This window comes from Charadrius vociferus, unplaced genomic scaffold, assembly GCF_000708025.1.
Source record: "Charadrius vociferus isolate BGI_N301 unplaced genomic scaffold, ASM70802v2 scaffold561, whole genome shotgun sequence".
Lineage (NCBI taxonomy): Eukaryota > Metazoa > Chordata > Aves > Charadriiformes > Charadriidae > Charadrius > Charadrius vociferus.
This window is the reverse complement of record NW_009646848.1, coordinates 1285601-1302873: the sequence shown is the minus strand read 5'-3', so window position 1 is coordinate 1302873 and position 17273 is coordinate 1285601.

Sequence of the window (17273 nt, the reverse complement as noted above, 5' to 3'; positions counted from 1 at the left end):
TGCAAGGGGCAAGAGAGGATATTCAGACAAAAGATCCCAGTAAATCTCTACTCATGGAAGGTGCAAAAGGTACAATCAAAATTCAGTTAATAATAATTAACAGTGATTGCCAATCAAGATACATAATGAGAACTCAGCAGCTGCTGACAGCTCTCCTCTGCAGCCCTATTATACCTTCCCAGATTACTTGGATAAACATGTCTTGGCACTTGTGAATATGATGGAATGCGTAAGTGAAATCCATGGCAGAAGAAGCATGAGTGAAATCAGTATTGCTTAAAATAAAAATCACCTTCCCCTTCCAGAAGGATTCACATTGAGCCTTTCTACAAAAACTGTTGTGGAGAACAGCATTTTTTTCACATCTAGGAAAGTAGGAACCAAGCATAAAAATTTAAAGCACAACTGTTACCCCATGAGTTTCTTCTGTTTTCTTTGATTTTTCCATTTGATCCTACACCACTACAAGGACTTACATTTTAAAAAGCTACTTGCCAATGTGCACATTTATAAATTAAAACGGATTTTTCCTGCAAGAGAACTGAGGATAACCTAGTACTTCTATCTTCACTCTCTTTATTTTACCTCTTTTCTCCTTCATGTGTCTGTGCCTCAGTGTCCAAAATTCCATGAAGTCAAGGAAAACCAAATGTAAATAGCAGGAAAAATCTCCTCAAAGCAAAGGTTTACTTGACTATGCAATTGTCTTCTGTGTGAAAATAGTGCAAGACCCAGCCTCAAAGGCACTGCAAAGTATTGAAAACTGTAGGAGAATAAATTCCCTAGTCTCTTCAAGCTGTGGGAGAAGAAAGGCAAGAACACCAGATAATACAGTGCATGTCATTGTTAGTTTCTACGATTTCTTATGTCTAAGAGAAAACATGGCCTCAGACTTTGTGTTGCGTTTCTCCTACTTAGAGCTGTGCAGATGATGTGACTAATAGCTCAGTGGACAAAATGTAGATCCTGCAATGGGATGATGATGTCATCCCAACAAAACATCAAGTCACCTGGAATTGGTTGTTACATTTAACAGACTTCTTCAAAATAGGTGCTATTAAGTAATCTGTGTTGGAAAAATCTCCCCGCTGCATAACCCAAGAGTCAAGAGTTGGAAAGTGGACAGACATATAAAAGGGTGCTTAATCTCAACAGCCAAATTTCTACTGGGGATTCACAGCTGAAGGCTGCCATTCCATGACCAGTTTAAGCCACTAAAAGCAGTTGCTGCTGCTCCATGTGTGCCACTACAAACATTTACAAAGCTACAAAACAAACTGGGTGCTTTACTGGTGAACTGGTCCAACCTAGAACTAGCCTACAAGACTTCATTCTACCCCAGATTGCTCCTTCTGGCTAACTGCAGGGCTTATGCAAATACACAAGCAGGCACAGGAGGAGGATGTGGGGTCAGTTCTGGCCGCAGTGCTCACAGAAATTCCGTGTAACTTGCTACCCTAGGTTTCATTTCACTAGAAACACTTTAATTCTTGAGGGCTAAAATAATGTGATGGAAGAGTAAAGTGTGTGTCTGGGGTGCAGCAGACATTCAGCTATGCAGACATAGCTGAAACAAGCAGCCAGAAAAGAACAACATACTACTATAAAGCAAACAACTGAACAAAGATGGATGAGCATTTGGAAGTATAAATTCGGGTTTTCAAGAAAAATAGTCAGAATACCTAAGGAATAACAAAGCATCATTCCCTTTGGGCTAATATCTTTTCCTTCCGTTCCAAAGCCACCTGCTCTATGGAAGTCTTTAGCTTCTCTTTCAGTACTGAGCACATCTGTGTCTGGTGTATATGCAGAATGGTCTTACAGCAAAGTTCTGAATTGTAAACGGCACAATCCTATTGCAGATCCCAAAAACAACACAGTATTTGGAGACTGAAATAAGAAAGCTCATTAATCTTTTGGAGATTTTCCCTGTCTCCAAGAAAACTGAAAGTTCATTAGAGAGCACGTGCTTATGTGCATGTGCACAGAGATGCACTGACTTGAACGCTTGCAGCAGAAAGGGAATTTTGCATCAAGTCCAAAAGAGCTTTTTCCAACCCTGAAAGCAAGGTTAAGAAATGTTAGCACTTGACCTCTACTTTTTTTTTTAATTTTGTTTTATTTAAAATCATGATTCCAGCTAATTCTAGTTGGTATAAAATATGTACTATCGTGCACATATATGCACAGCTTTTTTTTAAAGATGAAAATTAAAAGAGCAGCATCGAAGCCCAGAATCAGCCTTTGAAATTCAGGGGAAGTGTGTCTTTGTCACCTTTCCAAATTACTCAACCCACACTAATACTGCAAAATGGGCCCATTTGATCTGTCTGCGACAACCAAATGCCCCTGATACTCCTTTCAGTTCAGCTCAGGCTGCGTACCCAGTCTAAACCATTGGCAGCATTCAGTGTTTGACTGCCAAGAGGTGCCTGGAGCAATCCAGGGCAGGACAAGCCCAGTTCTGTCTCAACATTTCCTGAGAACAACCGCTTCTGATGGTGGCAGTACATGCATGTCCCCTGCCCAGATTTTCACATTAACATTCAGAAAGCTAGACACCAAGGACAGCAGTTTCTCGAATACTGTAATAACTGAGAAAGCCAACTCCAGTTTCAAAGAAATCCATGTCACTTACAAGTATCCTTGCTAAAAGTCTACCAGAATCTTAAAATTGAGACAGTTGTTCAATAATTGCCATATATGCTTATTTACCTCTTTAAATGAATGGTCTCATTTTCAAATAGGAAGAATACCCAGAGGTTGGGAAAGTTGGAAAATAATATTTTCCTTTTGTCTTATGGGCAAGGGAGGGAGGGAGAAGGTCAATAATGGTAAACAAAAGTCAATATTAATGAAATTTTCCATCCACTTAGCACCAAGACAAAAACTCCACTTAGTCTGATCTCAAAAAGTGCCTGGCACACACTGGTCCCACAGGTTGCATTATTGTTCTTTCAGTGGTTTTTCCCTGGGGTAAAAACAAGCAGTTTCTGTATTCAGAATAATCTTTTCATCCTGAAGGATGAGCAAAGGAAAAAGAGGTTTATTTGTTGATGTTTCTAGTTTTAATAGAGAAATAGTCCTTCATTTCTCAAACTTGTTATGTGCTTCCTCCTCCAGTCAGATTTTGCCATTGTTTCAGAAACTGATACCACTTTGTGCTGTTGGCCAAGAGGATATCTGAAAAATATTACATTGAAATTTTGTAAAAAACATTGGTTTTATAATTAATCTAATGCGGTGCAGAGCAACTCCAAGGAAACAGAAGGGTTTTGAGACTCTATTTCTGCTCCCTCCTTCACTTCCATGCACGAACAGATGACTTTCCTTAAACCTAGCTATTTTCAGAATGGTGTTTGAATGCACAAAAAGTTAGGATGTGCTGGATAGGTGTTGCTAATGAGTATGATTTACAGAGATATCAGCCTGCATCTAACACTTCGATTCCTGCCTGAACAAGACTAGTTTGACTCCAGAATGCCTTCAGAAGAACAGCCTATAATAATCAGGTGTGAGAAACTAAAAGTCAACTGACGTGCAGATTTTTCTTACATCTTAGCTCCCAACTTCAAATCATGTTGTGATTAAGTTCCATTGGTCACTTAGGGAGGAGATAATACCTCTAGGATCAAAATATACTAGCACAAGAGGTATAACATATACGAGCCTGGTACAGACACCCTGTTACCCCATTTTCTGGACCTCAGCAATTATTCAAACCCAAAGACTGGATGACCTTTGGAGGTCCCTTCCAGCCAAAAATATTCTATGATTCTACGATTCATGATTCTATGACTCTGTCAATGTCCCCCAACAGTCAAATCCCAGTTCCAATGGGTTAGGAGAAATTTGCAGCAGGAAAACTGCTACTACACCAAGAAAGAAGTTAAGATGAAGATGTGCAGCTGCTGGCCTGCTGCATGTGGTTTACCTGCAGCACTACAGTTTCCACAAATTTATGGGAAAGGTGGGACTCGGTCGCCAATACTTCCTCCCTCTTTTAAAGAAAGAAGGAGATTGACATTTTGAAAATCTAATTTAATACAGTTCATGTTTTCAGAAGTATTGAAAGCACATGAAATGACAAAACTACTGGACCCATATCTTATGCCCTGCAGATCATGAGATCATGCTCATTGAGAGCCAGTAGCTGAATACTGGAGCACCTACCTGAAGAATCTCATATTCCCAGCTACACTTCTACTGTCATGTAAACACAAGTGCAACTCAGACTATAAGCTCTGGAAAGTAAGCATCATTCAGGCTTCAGTCTGGATCCTCCCAAAGGGCAAGCAGCAGAAGAGTGGAACAGCCTTCCTTGCTGGATGCTAGTGCTTTACGACAGTGACAAAAGGCAACTCACAGAATCATAGAATACTTTGGGTTGGAAAGGGCCTGAAAAGGTCATCCAGTCCAACCTCCCCTGCAGTGAGCAGGGACATCTTCAACTAGATCAGGTTGCTCAGAGCCCTGTCCAACCTGAACTTGAGTGTTTCCAGGGTAGATGGGGCATCTACCACCTCTCTGGGAAACTGTTCTAGTGTTTCACCACCCTCATTGTAAAAAATTTCTTCCTTAGATCTAGTCTAAATCTATCCTCTTTTAGTTTGAAACCATTACCCTTTGTCCTATCACAACAGGTCCTGCTAAAAAGTTTGTCCCCATCTTTCTCATAAGCCCTCTTTAAGTACTAAAAGGCCACTATAAGGTCTCCCTGGAGCCTTCTCTTCTCCATGCTGAACAACTACAACTCTCTCAACCTTTCTGCATAGGAGAGGTGTTCCAACCCTCTGATCCTTTTTGTGGCCCTCCTCTGGACCACTCCAACAGGTCCATGACATTCCTATGTTGGGGGCTCCAGAGCTGGATGCAGTATTCCAGGTGGGGTCTTATGAGAGCAGAGTAGAGGGGGAGAATCACCTCTCTCTAATTGCTGGCCATGCTTCTTTTGATGCAGCCCAGGATGCGGTTGGCTTTCTGGGCTGTGAGCACACATTGTCAGCTCACGTCCAGCTTTTCATCCACCAGTATCCCTAAGTCATTCTTGGCAGAACTGCTTCCAATCCCTTCATCATACAGCCTGTATTGATACCAGGGGTTGCCCTGGCTGAAGTGCAGGATCTTGCAGTTGGCCTCATTGAACTTCACAGGGTTGACATGGGACCACTTCTCAAGTTTGTCCAGGTCCCTCTGGATGACTCAGATGATTACTGTTGCACATTTCAAAGTAGACAATCAAGTATGACAAATGCAGAAAAAAACAAACCTGTCTATGCCACAGGTGTTGAAATATACAAGGCAGCTCTACAACCAGCAAAAATAGACAGCATACGTAGCAGATCTCTTTCACTTATTTATAGATATAAAAGTATTTTAAAGACAGGTAGACATGGTGCTTAGGAACGTGGTTTAGTTGTGGTTTTGGCAGTGTTACGTTGATGGTTGGACTTGATGATCTTAAAGGTCCCTTCCAACCTTTCTGTAGATTCTATAGAACACTAACAGTTTTATATAACTGGTTATTTTAATTAGAATTTAAAACAGGAGAGAGAATTGCAAAGCCAACACCAGATCAATGAGCTGGGTGCTTGAAAAGTGTATTTCCTTTCCACTAATATCACAGGACTCAGCATGTGGCCCATACCCCTGCTGCAGTTACTCTCAAGTTCACAGATCCTTATGTATCTGCATAAACACAAATCACCAAAAAATGTTATTTGCTTTTTCATTCAACTCTTTATGCAAAGGAAAAGTTTAACAACATGGCTAGCAGATGACAAATTTCTATGGTGTAAGAAAGTAACAAGTAGAGACATGGTTACATGAAAGGGTGGCAGAAGGAAAATAAAATGCAATGTTGAGGAGTTGTCATCACTCACCAGAGCTCTCTATGAAAAAACAGAGCAAAATGCATCCCAGTGAACTTTACCTCTCAAGCATCATTATTAGATAAAGAGTGCTTTTCAGTGTGTAAAGCTTTAATGCTGATATTGGTCTTATTTTCTGCTCAGGGAAACACCCACAATGCAACTCTCCAACCTACTAAGAAGCATTGGGCTCAGACTACTTTGAGATTGCTCTGCTCATGTTTGCTTTTGGCTCTCTGAGGACAATACTACAGTCCAGCAATAATGCAGTGCATTAAGTAATGTCTGATACAGCTTATTTTCTGAATATAAACTCAGCAGAAACAATTTCCTGTGTTTGTCCTACCTCTCAATTCCATTTTAGAGAGACACTAAGGCAATTACTTTTATGTGGTTTTAAGCTTCCAAGGTGCACAAGTCCATTGAACCTGATGAGATTCATCCGTGGGTATCTAAGGGAGCTGGTAGATGAAGTTGCCAAGCCACTATCCATCATATTTGAGAAGTCGTGGCAGTTTGGTGAAGTTCCCACTGGCTGGAAAAGAGGAAACATAACAGCCATTCTTAAAAAGGGTAAAAAAAAAGACCCCAGGAACTGCAGGCCAGCCAGTCTCACTTCTGTGCCTGGCAAGATCATGGAGCAGATCCTCCTGGAAAACTCTGCTAAGGCACATGGAAAATGAGGAGGTGGTTTGTAACACCCAATATGGCTTCACTAAGGGCAAGTCTTGCCTGACAAATTTGGTGGCCTTCTGTGATGGGGTTACAGCATTGGTGGATAAGGGAAGAGCAACTGATGTTATCTACCTGGACTTGTGCAAAGCATTTGACACTGTCCTGCACGATATTCTTGTCTCTAAACTGGAGAGGCATGGAGATGGATGGACAACTTGGTGGATAAGGAACTGGCTGGATATATATAGAGGCCTTCCAGTATCTGAAGGGGGTCTAAGAAAGCTAGAGAGGGACTTTTTACAGGGGTGTGTAGTAATAGAACAAGGGGTAATGGCTTCAAACTGGAAGAGGGTAGATTTAGATTAGATATTAGAAAGAAATTTTTCACTATGAGGGTGGTGAGGCACTGGAACAGGTTGCCGGGAGAAGTTCTTGAGGCCCCATCCCTGGACATGTTTAAGGCCAGGTTGGATGGGGCTCTGAGCAACCTGGTCTAGTAGAAGATGTCCTGCCCCTGGCAGTGGGGCTGGAACTAGATTATCTTTAAGGTCCCTTCCACCCTAAACCATTCTATGAGTCTGTGATTCTACTTAAAGCCTAGCTTGTCTAAAGCTGCAAGTGAAGACAGAACTCAACCAATGCCACATGTTTGGGAAAGAGATACAGTGACTTGGTATATAAACATCAGAGCTCAGCTAACCAACATGCAAGTTCTCCTTCTCCAGCAAGATTAAGAAAGCAAACTCCAGCATCAAGTCTCTTGCAAACGATCTTTGTAGTATCTTTTTGCTGTATGTGAAACAGATTACAGATGCAGCTTTTGCCCAAAACACGCTTGAATCATCCTTAAGAAAGCACATCTGTGGGAATATAATGGAAGATTGGCAAGGAGGATTGTAAACATGCTCAAGTCACTTGCACCTGGGGTGCTGGACAACACACATATCACACTAATTGTTGTTCAGCCTTGTGTGCTTGCGAGTAGAATATCCGGACTTAGATAATGTAAGCCTGGGATGGACTCAGGGACACCTTATCTAGCATACATGAGATCACTGCCTTGTTGTTGAAGAAGATCAAAGCACAGTGGAAAACTATGCCTGCTTGAACCCTTGAAAAGCAGGCGAGAACAGCAAGTTAGAGCTCACACGCTCCTGCTAACAAGAACTTTCTCCTGCCCTGCGGTGCCTGCGTCCCCAGCTTGTGTCCCGCTGCCCGGGCGTTGCTGCAGAGCCTCCCCGATTTGCGAGGTATTGAGATTAAACTTGTTCTTTGCCTTTCATCCATGGTCTTGTGGTCGTTCCTGGTCCTGCCCGAGTCGGCTCACACAACATCAGAATCCAAGCTGGCTGAAATGCAGAAGTCAAGAGCATGTTTTAGAGACTGTAGAGAACTGGTGACTTGGAAAGAGAATTTTCATCTTCCCTCAAAATGCTGCAAGTAAGAAACACTGCGAAATCTTTAGGGAAAATAATTGCCCTGGTTATTACATTTGCCCTTTCATGGGACCAAAAGCATATTATGAAGGCACATAGTTCACTTCACTGCTTACTCATCCCACATAGAAGTGTATCCCACAGCAATTCAGCAGCATAGGGGAACACTATGGAATAGCTCATGACAAGCTACAAGTTCAATGTTCAACTGAAATTTCAAACCAGGCTGAGCAAAGGCTGCTGCATTATTCCATCTCCTCTGAGACACACTACTGTCTTAACTCCTAACTCAGCAACAGAAGAGGGACACCACCTGCAAGAGATAAAAACTAACATTCAGGGACGGCACAAGGAGGTTTAATAAAAAAGCACCACAACAAAATACATCATGTGAATTCCAAGTCAGCATCAGCCTGGAAAAACTCATTTGCTAGGAGCAATCCCCACCTGTGAAAAGTGAAAGCAGAGGAGCTGTTCTGCCCCAGAAAGGACCAAATGTCCTTTTAAGTACGCCTAACAGTATAGAGCGAGGCTTCAGGAAGAAATGTACACATGGAAAGATTAATTGCCTGACTCAACTAAAGTTTATTAATTTTGGTAGACTGCAGTAGAGACAAGCCCACATATCAATTTTGCTTTTTCTAATAATGACATGCCTTTAAACTGCCAGCAGAGTTTAGCGCAGGACTATGAATTAATAATCAGCTGCATTTGCCTGAGAGTAGCTGACATCTGGGATGTCTTGTGAGAGCCTGAATATGCTGCCAGAGATATTTAAAAGAAAGTCCTGGTTTCAGCTGAGGTAGAGTTTATTTGCTTTCTAGCTGTTGCTGTGTTTTCAGATTTGATATGAAAGGAATGTCAATAATGCATATTGTTTTAGATGTTACTAAGTGATGTTTATACTAGTCAAGGGCTCTTCAGCTTCCCATGGAAGCTGGGGAGGAGCATAGACAGAACAACAGAATGGCCAATGGAATATTCCATACCATACACACGATGCTCAGTATATAAATGGGAGTTGGCTGGGGGGTGTAATCTGCGATCACTGCTCAGGTCAGGCTGGGCAACCAATTCACCGGGTGATGAGAGTGACTTGTGTCTTATATATGCTTTTACCGTTATTATTATTGTTGTTGTTATTTTCCCTTTCTGTTACCGTTCTATTAAACTGTCTTTATCTCAACCTATGGGGTTTTTTTTGTCTTTCTCCTCCTTTTCTCCCTCTTCTCCCTACCTTTCAGAGGGAGGAAGGGTGGGTGAATGAGAGGCTGCATGGTTCTAATTGCTGGCTGGGGTTAAACCACAACAAATAATGAGAAAAATGTGTAAATTATCTGAGGGGTGATGCTTCCTACCCCACTCACAGCTTTAGAAATTTTGGTCTGCTTAGTTTTCAGGGCTGTCCCTTTTCACTGAAATGCTCCCTAGCAACCTCCCTAGCATAGATTAAACCAAATCTTACTTAATCCTTGCTTTAGTGCCTCATGTCATGAGTTTACAGAGCATTGTCATGTTAGGTATAACATGATGCTTGACGACTGATGCCAGAAAGATGCATTGTAACTTTGCTAGCAGCCATCCTGGGTTTTCATGCTGGTTTGGCTAGCAGAGACACAAGAGCTATTTTAGATTTTCTCACGGCAGATTAGATTTTCTCATGCCTTTGAAATCACAGTGTGATGCTTCCACTCCACTGGCTGGTGCCCACGCTTCAAGCCCCCTTCTTGGCTGTCTTCAGTGACCCAGACACCCCGGGTCACCTTGCAAAATCCAGTGTCCTCAAATTTTCGGTGGTCCCACTGAAAGAGTGCCCTATAGAGGCTGATAGTGCGGCACAGTCAGTGCAAGGAGAGGAAGAAGGAAAGCCAACAAGGAGATGCTCAGCAGCATGAGACACACCGTCATCATCACCAAAGCCCAGCAAGGGGACTAGGCTTGCCTCATTGCACTGCTGCACTGACCACAGAGCTTTCCAGCTGGGCTTTTGCTAGGATCCTCAGGACACCAGTGCCCCACCATGAGAGCTGCTTCCCCCTCCTGCATGAGCCTCACCTATCATGCCAGGGCCTGGTGGTGCAGGGGGCAGGTGGCAGGATGCAGCTTAGGGACATGCCAGATCCAGGAGATCTCATCCCCTCAGCCATGCTGAGGACCAGGGCACATGGGGCATAGACCACCTCCCAGCAATGTTGACCCCCAGCCCAGACCTACCGTGCCTCTCCCCACCAGCCCAGTCCTGGGCACCTCCTTGCAGTAGTAGTAGTGACAGTTGCCCAGGGGACCCCTGGCTGCCTGGCTGCTCCTCCAGGACCTCCATGGGGCTCAGTCCCCTCAGCTCTCCTCAGATGCCAGGGGACAGACAGGGAGGACCAGCATGTCAGGTCTGATGGCTCCTTGCAGCCCAACAGCTCCCTTTGGGGGCAATAAGTAACAGACAAGCAGATAAATTATAGAGACTACTGACTCCATGTACTGCTAAGGTAAAACATGCACTTGTCCCCTCTTCTGGCCATACAGCTTTGCCTTCTGCCTGAAAAGCAAAAGCGTCCCCACAGGTGTGCGGTAGGGAGGTTGCAGGTGTCATGGTCTTGCTGAGGAGGTCTTCAGGTGGCTCCTGGTCTCCCTGAGACATCAGTTGCCCCATGCCCACTCTAGCCTGTTGACAGGACACGTGCTGATCCATCTCCTCTGTTTCCTCAGTCCACTTCCCTGCCTCTCTCCTTATAGCTGTTGTCTGCCGCATTTGTTGGTATTTGCCCTGCTCTGTTTGACACAGGAACATCTATCCAGTGACAGCTTTGCCTTTAGTTTCCCTTTGCTTCCTGATTGCTTGTCTGTGCACCTCGTGCCGCACCCATGGCCACCACTCCCGATTTCTGGCAGTCCCAGGACAGCCAGGGACGTCATTTGAAGAGCTATGCGTGATTGCTCCTTAATTACTGGGTAATCATCCCCAGATTATGAAAACTGTAATCATTGTTTATAACGATGCTATTCCTGCACATCTTGTAAGGGTGGTTTGGCACTGTTGTCCAAGAGACATAGGGGAAGATCTTACAGCTGCAGCATCATCTCCGTACCAGCTCTGCTTTGGACTGTGGTTGGAGGGCCTCATTCCCCTACATGCAGGAGAGTCCTGAGCTATGTGGCAGGACTAGTTCTTGTGTACCCTCAGGAACTGCTATTTTTGTTTCCTCCTGTGCAGCCTTAACAAGGGTCAGAAGGCTGCAACACAACAGGGTAATCCAGGATTATAATGAATATACATCTGACATTCAGAGTAGCATGGGGAAACCATGTAGTGGATGGTGCAACTGCGGTGATAAGAGTTTATTCCCTCAGTTTCAGGATGTCTTTTCACTATCTGACTCTTGCCAGAGGGGGTCTAAATTCAGTAGTCTCCTTATCCACAGTAGCACCAGTCCCCAGGCAGACTGGTTGTAGACTGGAAGGTGACATAGCCTAGTTCTATGGATCTTTCCTTCAGCATTTGCTTTCAGCCCTAATCAAACTGTATTCGCTGCTTCAAGAAAGAGATGATTTGTTCATATCGGATGCAAGCAGACTGAAAATTAGAGCAACTACTAATGTAACAAAGTGAAGGGTTTGGGTTTTGTTTATACAATTAAAAGCACATCTACTAAAAATAAATAAATGCATACAATAAAATGCAAGCTTGGGACACACCTAGACTTATTCTCTTATTCTAGCTGTTGCTGCAAATGTCTTTCTGAGGTGTTGCTCAGGTACAAAAAAGTAAAGCTCCCACTTAGGGTTAAGCTGCCTCTAGAGACACGGCTTTCAGGTTTTAGGGTTTAGGTTGAAAGGCACCTTAAAGGTCATCTAGTTCCAACCCCCCTGCCATGGGCAGGGACACCTTCCACTAGACCAAGTTGCTCAAAGCCCCATCCAGCCTGGCCTTGAACAATTCCAGGGCTGTTCAGTTATGCAGTTATATGTGAGGTTCCCTAGGAACACTGAATTCAAATTATATCTCAAAGCATTTCTTTGCTAATTTAAGGAAACTTTTTTTTTTTTTTTTTTTTTTTTGCATTGTGGCCTTATTTTCAGCAACACAGCAGATAGCAGGGCTAATAAATTCCTAAGATTTATAGTGGCAAATAGAGAGAGACTGGGACACTGGTGCTTCTGCTCCTCTTCTTCTCCTCTTAGTAAAGGACCTGAATTATAAGTTTACATAGAGGTAGTTTTCAAATAATGTAACATGCTCTGTTTATCGTCTCTACTGAAATGTCTTCCCTAATCATAGAGTAGACAGAGCCCTCTGCTTGTTCTTGAATCTTTGAGTGTACTTTATAATGGACACATTGCAAAAGATTCTTAGGAAGGGCAGTGTTCTGCAGCCCAACAGAGGTGAAATTGCTGCAGCTCCTTGCCCCCAGGTGCAACCAGTAGCAGGCTGAGCGTATTATTCCCAGTAGGCACACATACATGCCACAGATACATGGCCACCATACAGATACACACAGACACACAGAGCACTCCCATGAACACAAACGGCATCAACAGCCTCCCTCCCGCTAATACAAAATATATATGCATATGTAATTTGTACAATGTGGATCCCATCAGCAGCTGGGGTCTTGCAAACCAAAATATTATCAGGTCAGGTAAAACAGATAAGCAATGCTCTCTATGGTTTGAACGTGCTATATAAAGACAAAATTCCAAAATTGACTTTGGGACTTAAAATTCACTTCTGATCCAATTCTGGCCATTGGTTGCAGATCTCACCAGCAGAGAGTAGCTTCTTGTTCTTGTAAGAGTGAAAACATCCAGCTTCCAATATCAGATGAGTTTCAGCATTAGGCTGCTGTTGTTACCCAGCCAGGGGAGCTACTCATCAAGTTCTTGCTGCTGTCGTGAATCTGTTGTGGTGCAGCCCAGTGCTCCTCTAACATCTGGTCCCAACTACAGGCTGACTGAGAAAGAACATTCTGGTTATTAAATCAAGGAAATGGGAATCTGCTTTACACTTTATATTTGACACATTTTGATCAAGATCCATACTCTTGACTGCACTGTATTTCACTTTTCCATTCTATAGGATGATTTTTTTTCTTTTAGACAAGAAAATTAAGATGACCTATATTGCACTTCCGAGTTTGCATGTCTTATTTAAGCTTTTCCCACTGAGGTTGTTGTTGGTTAGTCACTACCCCACAAGCAGACCTGCAGAGCTCAAATTACTCAGTATGAACTGCATGTTTTCAGGTTAGTAACAGGAAACAGTGATTCCGCTGAGGGATGTAAATATATTCCCCTGACTGCTGCAGAGAAAACTAACCTTCCTGAATGTCACACATCATGCTCCCATATTTCCTACTGTTACCAAAGGACGGTCAAAATGAGGCAACAGAGACAGTATCTCTTGCTAAATGCACCCTCTTTAGGGAGGGATCTCTGATCAGACTGTGTGATGCTAAATGTCCTGAGTCCACCAGCTTAGGGCTCTGGAACAGATTGGAGAGGCTGATTTGCACAGTATTAGGCACGGGTCTTCTCTGTAAATGCAGAAGTAACATGAGGGCTTTGCTGCAGTCCACAAGGTTCAATGTTGCATGTCCTGAGGTGCAATGGAGGCATGTGGGGGTGAATGCAAGTTGCAAAGCTTACTGATGAAGCAAAAAAGAGATGTACCATACTGTGGTCCAACCCATCATGACTATCAGTAGTGCCATCCCATGAATTCCCTGCCATGTAGTAGTTCCCTGTCATCAATTATCTCCAGAGCTGTACCTAGATTTCTTCCTGGAAGGAACAGGTTTGTTCATTCCAAAATAGTTCCCTGTGATGAATCAACATCCATGCAGGGAGCCAAGTGCTCTGATAGTGCAGATAAAGCCCAGAAGTTGAGGTGTTAGCTGAAGGGGCAGGGGATGACCATGTGAGCTCTACCTGTGACAGTGGCGTTGCGTGAAGGTACACAGGGGTGGAAAGGTTATAAAACCCGCTCCGGGTTTTGTAGCATCTGAGGTGTTTCTCCTGGAGAATGCAAATTATTCAAGGGGATGAGCTGCAGGTCGATCCGGCTCATTAGATAAAGTGATGTGGACACACAAAGGGATTTGAGCTGCATAGTCTTTGGTCCCTCGTCCCTGCAAGAATGATTGGCTCTTTAGGCAGAATGGGGAGGGATGCAAAAGCCTTGGTTTTGCTGTCTGAAGAGTCACTCTTGAAGGCTTCTCCAACTTCCTGTTTCTTACAGATTAGCTCCCTGAGTGCTGCTCATTGCAAAATTACAGTTGGTACCACAGCAGGTGCATGTGGCTACAGCAGTTGTTTCATATCACCAGGAATAAGTGTTCAGCAGCCCATAAGTCTTTGTTAGATGAAATAACACACCTGAAAAATGTCTCATACTAAATGGAAGTCTTGGAGTTGCAAGGCATGTGTTGGAGCCATTACTCATGCATTGCTCAAAAGACTGGGAAAACCAGGTCTTAAAATACAAAGAGGGATGACTACACTTTATACAGTATCTCTTATGTCTTTAAACTACTGATACTCCTGAATCACTGGCAGCCCATAAGACCGTATTAACTAGTTTTCAGCTTATCCATGAGATCATCTAGTCTTTGTAGTGTTTTCAATTAGAAGTTTCATGATCAAGATTCCTGGTTACCTGCATGTGGTAGTCCACTTGTCTTTATGATTGTTTGGTAGTGGTTCATTGGACCATGCAACTGGGGAGCTGTTATTCTTAGGTATCTCTTCTGACTCAATTCTAGCTGATGCTGTAGTGAGCAGAGGAAGTCTTTCCTGGCTCATGAACCAACTACAACTTCAACCTTAGCAAACCTTGTGAAATGGAGCATACCTCTATTGGCAAAGATCATCCCAGAGAAAGAAAAGCAGCAATATTTTTAGGTGTCAAGCCTGGTTTTCCTGTGATTGTAAAATATACCTTTGACTTACAGAGTTTCGATGTTTCCAAGGGGGCAAAAACAAGGGGATCACATGAAATGGGGGATTGAGTGGGCTAGTGTAGGTACTGGTGTGCTGTTCTCTTTTCTAAAAAAAAACTAGATATGACACCCAAATGAACTACTTGAACCTTAGGGAGTGGAAATTTATTTAGAATCTGAATCTGGAGGGAACTGATTCAGATTAATTTTCTTTGTAATAGAATCCAAAATTTGAAATGCTGACATTTCAAAAAGGAAGATATCAGATCTGTTTATTTTAATTCAGTTACTTTTTGCCTTTTCTAAAGCCCAGTCTGCCTATCTCCACCTAAAGTAGCATAACAATATGAATAAGGGAACAAGGAAAATAATGAAGACAGGAGATGTTTTCTACTGAAGGAAAAATTATTTTTACCTTTTAAAAGGGTCCCTGACACAAGTTTTGGTCCATTGTGATCAAGTGAAATACATGTTCATGGTCCTTTAAGACAAAGATTTGTAATAACGAAATCTCGGGTTAAATCAACATGACATTTGTTCCAGAATTTGAGCTAATTCAGAATGGCAGCAATATAGTTACTGCATCAGAATTACATTGTCCATAGATTGTTGAGTATTTTATTTTTTTAAAATTAAATTTGGATATCAAATGGTTCATTTAAATACAGTAATATTTAATACTTATTAGATGAACTAAAACAATAGGGAGTCATAGTTTGGGGTTTTTTTACTGCTCCTGCACTCATCTTCCATCCTGCTCATGACATGTCCCTGTGGGTTCTTTGGCAGGCTTCCTATTCCTGTTGTTTTTGAAGAAAGATTGATTATTAGTTTTGATTGCCTTTGCTAGTCTTTTTAGAATCTTTTTTGATCTGCCTTGCTATGTTTATGTCCTCCTATTTTCATCATTTAGGCACAGCAAGGGTTTTTCATGGACATCACTATAAGTTACACTTTCTATATCAAGAAAAATGGATGGTATTTCAAATGTTTCATGCCATATGAGGTTGTAATACTTCATTTTTCATAGGCAGGGCTAAAATATGTTCCAGAAAGATGATGTTGACAGCACACTAGTTAGTTTATTGTCAGTCTATCTGTAACAAAGATCTTGCAGGGACTGAACAGTGTGCTGTTTAGTCTTCTCCATATAACAGTGTTACACTTAATATTACGTGATCTTTATTATCGCAGAAAATACGCAATACCAGAAAAATATTCCATCCATTCAACATGAAATGTTACAGAGTACTCTACTAGCTGCACTATCAGCCACTTGTTGCCAGCAAACATTCTGAAAAATGCCATCACTTGCAAACCTAAAAGATTGCAGATGGGGATATGCCTTGGAAGAATGAAAGATTGTATAGGCAAATTCATCCAAAGTATCCAAACTCTGAGACATATGCAATACTATTCCGAGATATGTTGGTTTTTTAAAACAAAATGTCAGAGTGGGTTTGATAAATGTGTTGTGAAGAAGCATTTCTCAGATTACAACATAATTTCCTGAGAAGATGACAGGCTAGCAAATAGCCTGGGACTGTTGATGAAGTTATTTGCGTAAGTGAAATGGAAGCTGAGGCTCTGGCTCCACTTCTACCTGTTTTAGAGAAAGAAAACAGACAATAAAACAGGTGTTGTAGTGTGGGGTGGATTGTTTGTACTTCATCTGAGGTGAAGTCATGACTTAGAAAGTACTCCCAGTCCTTAAGTATTATGCAAATATAAAGTGGAGCCATAGAATAGAAACAAGTAATTATGTATTACTCATTGTTCTGGAAAATCCAAGGCTTCACTGCTGAAAGCTGCTCATACTTCTGTTGAACTTCCTGCTATTTCTCTTACACAAAGGAAAACAGGTATGACTTAGATCTGTATTGACTGAGAATTTGAATGTCTCGATTCCACTTTCAGATTATGCTGTGTTCTGCATTGCAAACGGACTTTCTTTGATGTTTTCATTCTCTAAACTGTGACTATATCTGGTGTCTAGATACTGCACATACAGCTATACTGGCCATTTTGGGACAGAGTAGGGACATCTGAGATGCTCTACGCAAGCTAGCTGGGGTATCAGAGGTGCGCTAATCACAACCTCATAGAATTCTCTGTTGTGAGTGCAGTGTACATGCAAAACAGTGAACTTAACTGCTCCCGGAAAGCAAATAGGATCAATGTTAGTTGGAAAACTTTACATTGCCCTGCCATGTATGCGTGCCCAGTGTAAGAGAGAAGAAGATGGGTGGATCTGATGTGATAAAATGGATTGGCAAATTCAGCTTTATTTGAAAGAAAACTAACTTGTAAAAAACATGTTTCCCATGTAACTGCAATAATCATCCCTCTGAATCATCTAG